Genomic DNA, 3,989 nt, shown 5'->3' with positions numbered 1-3,989 from the left:
CCACCAAGTTCCCCCTGAGCCTTCTCTTCTCCAGACTTAAGAGTCCCAAGTCCCTCAGCCTCTCCTCATATGGCCTTCCCTTGTGGCCTTGGATCATATGAGTGGCTCTCCTCTGCACTCTCTCAAGCTTCTCCACATCCTTCCTGAAATGGGGTCCCACTACTGGACACAGTACTCCATCTGCGATCTCACCAGGGCCGAGTAAAGTGAGAGGAGGACTTCCCTGGCTTTACTTGAGATGCATTGTTGGATGCACGCCAGTTTGGTTAGCCTTGCCAGCCACAGCATCACATTGGTGGCTCATATTCCTCTTGTGGTCAATCAAGACCCTAAAGTCCCTTTCGGTCGTGGTGCTAGCAAATGTAGCACTGTCAAGCCTGTAAGTGTGCTGGGGGTTCTTCTTACCAATGTGCAGCACCTTACACTTCTCTGCTTTGAATGCCATCACGTTTTGATTGGCCCACCTTGAAAGTATGTCCAAGTCATTATATATATAAGCAAATTGGTAGCCTACCAGTGCCTCAATCACTATAATAAAATTAAATCTATAAACATATACATTCTGGCATTCGATTTTGGGTTCTTCATAATGGAAAAAAATCAGAGCTTTCCCTGTCCCCTTTGCTCACCAGGATGCAGGTCCAGCTGCAGCTGCACCTCCCCCTCCCCACCCCCCCCACCAATCCACTGCTTTGTGGCACTGAGCATCCCTGATATGCTGATGCCCTCCCCATGCTATTGCCCTTCACTCCCAAGCCAAAATCCCCCGTCCCTGCTCTTGCCCCTCACAGCCGACTCCCAGCCCCACAGCGCCCATCACTCCTGACCCACAACCCTGCCAGCTCTGCTGGTGCCCCTCATTCCCCAACCACAGCCCCCATCCATGCAACCCTACTTGTGCCCCTCAATCCCAAAGTGTGCCCAGTCTCTGCCCCAAGGTGTTCCTCACTCCCAACCCACAGTCCCTTGGCCCTGCCAGTACCCTTCATTCCCCAATCCACAGCCCCCATGTCTGCTTGGACCCCTCAATCATGACCCACAGCCCTTTGTCCCCCAGCCCTGCTGGAGGGGGCCTCTAGGTGTTAGGGCTACAGGGCCAGGGACATAGGTCCACAGCCCCCTGCCACACCCAACAGCACCTGAGTCCCAGCTGCCTCACAGTGGACACAGCTGAGCTTAGTGCTCAGCAGCACTGCCCACAGGCGAGGAGACTGCACCAGCTGAGTGCCAATCTTAGCCCTGACTTATACACCATGACTATGAAAATCCTAACTTCTTTAACTTTTAAACTAAAGTCAACCTATACATTGTGGAATACGATAGTCTCTAAGGTAACATCCTGCCTGACTTCAGACTAATATAGCTAGCCACCTCTATTTTAGATAGAACATTTTGGGTTTGCTTCCTTGATTATGAACACTAAAAAAGGCGCTGCGCTTATACGGCAAGTCTATCCTGACAGGTTGTCAGGATGAATGCAAATCATTTTATAAAAGTAAGGTTCAAACCTGTTGTTCTTTGTAAATACTCAGTTAACATATTGGTCTTCTTTATGTAATGGATTTTTAGAAGTATCAGGGTGGTTTCCAGAGCAATACAACTGTACTGCCAGATTTGACCAGGAGATGAGCCCAATAGAACAACAATACAGTTGGGATTCCTTCAGCAATGTAAGTTAATGTTAGACACCATCTCTCACATTCAGCCACTTTCCCTCCATCCTAAATAATCAGAAAAGGGACAATAGCATTTGCATTTCTCTTGTCTGTAGGATTTGTATTTGTGAACAAAACCATTGCAAGATATTTTTCCAAGTGTATGACAACCACAGGTAATACCAGTAGAACCAGACAAGAGGGAGAAACAAAAATAAAAACATTTTGCCCTTTGTATCATAACAGTAAAAATAGTGTGAGTTATGGAACAAAAAATCCATCCTTGTCCAATAAAGATTTCTTTTCCATCCTGTGCAAGAACAGCTGTCATTTTCTCATTGTCACCATTTGAAATGCCATCAGCATTTTGGCACTGAAGCAACCTCTCTCACTAGTTGATTCTAGACTTGTTCTAATTCTGTCCTCCAGACTTTCTGTGCCACTAGAATGTGTGAATGAAAGAGAGGTGTCCTGTTCTCAAAACTCAATATAACTAAAAGAAATGAGGGGGCATCATTCTTGATTATAGCATATTATTTAGGGTTCAGGGCACTGGGGTTTTATTTCTGTGTTAGCTAGTGACTTACTTTATGCCAATAGCTTTACACTTAATCTTTCCATCATTTTATCCATGTATTAGCAAGGGGATACAGTAAAATTCAGTCACACTTAGATTTTCTAAAGCTTTCTGTAATTTACTTCCATGTCTATAAAGTACTTTGAAATTAGCAGTGGAAAACATTTTCTATAAATATAAACTAACAGCCATGTTGTACATTTCTGTAACATTAAGGGAAATTCTGTGTGTGTAGTACACACTGAATATGCAATACGGATTTAAAACAGATGAGGAATTTGATGTTAACTTGCATAAACCACAGTAATTCCAGTGACTGCAGTGGATCCATGTTGATTTATACCAGCCTTGGACCTGATCTTATTTATTTAACCACACAGTATTCAAATATTATGGAGACAGTCGGAATAACTGAGCATACACAGGAAAATAAAACATTTTCTGCGTAAGCTAGGTAAGACATTTTCTATTTCCCCTAATTTTTTTGCTAAGTGTCTTGGAAATTTGCTCTGTGAGTGCTGCCAGTGCAGAGGCTATCTTGTAAGCGCCATAGTAACAGGCCCTGCACGTGGCCTTTGCATGACCTATGGGCCTGTCACTCAAGGGTGACCTAGTTTCCCTGTCAGACGCATGCCCAGTGTGAGAGAGGATAACAGTGCGCATGCGCAATTATGTTATATAATCAGACTAGAAAGTTCTGTGGAGTATACATTCTGATTGGCTACCAAATTCTGATAAAAGGCTAGCGAGCCCCCTCCCACAGGGAGAGAGACCCGCATAACTGGAGACAGAGGCTGACTCCTTCAGGGACTGTCCTCCAGTTAGGCCCTTGTGCCTATTGCCCTCTCTCCCCGCCTGGCGTTCTGTATTGCTAACTGTATTGATCTTCAGCTTCCAACTTACCCTTGTATCCATCTTCGACCACGATTCCGGATCACCCCTACGGACTTTGACTGCAACCTCGGCGTGACTCACCTGGCTTCTGACTTTGGCAATCACCTCGGCTACCCAACTGTTCTGTGGACTGGCGACACCGACGCGTTACAGTTCTGTTTCGTTATTTGTTTCTCCTTTATAAACTGTTGACCATCCCTGGGACTTACCTGACAGCCAGCCGCACCTATTCCCAGGCTCCGGCACCGAGAGTAGAAAGCAAGGGCCTGTCGGTGAACCCCGTGGGACAACAGGTCCCCCTGTTGTGTGCTGTTCACTGTAACTGAAGACTCCATACCTGCGCTCTACCAAGCGTAAGTTAATAAACCCATTCAATTAAGGAACATCCAGCTTCCGTGTCACTCAGAACTCCACTGCCGCTAGACCCAGCCTGTTTGTTCGGGTTCCACCGTGACACTTGGGACCCTTTCTCTGGGGAGGGAAACCCAGCACAAAGGAAATGTTAATATTTTCTTATGCCAAATAGAACTTTCTCAATGTGATTTTAGGTTCATTAAACAAGACATTTAAAAAAAACAACTATGGCATATCTGACCTTTTTCTTAAGTCTTCTTCTGTGTTAATGTAAGCCTTTAAGGCTATAACATCACAAGCACTGCAATCAAGCCCTATATCATTTTTATTCCTGTTTAAAAATATATATTTGTTGTGACAAGGATTCAGACAGCAAACTACAGAGTTGCACTATTATAGCATAAATACAGCCTGCTAAATGTGATTTTTAAACTTGATGACTACCAAAAACTATGGCTTCTGTGGTATTGATACCAGGCGTATGCACAGACGTTCCAAAATAAACTATC

Source organism: Gavialis gangeticus, unplaced genomic scaffold, assembly GCF_001723915.1.
Source record: "Gavialis gangeticus isolate Ggan-Ray unplaced genomic scaffold, GavGan_comp1, whole genome shotgun sequence".
Taxonomy (NCBI): domain Eukaryota; kingdom Metazoa; phylum Chordata; order Crocodylia; family Gavialidae; genus Gavialis; species Gavialis gangeticus.
This window is presented reverse-complemented; position numbering follows the sequence as displayed.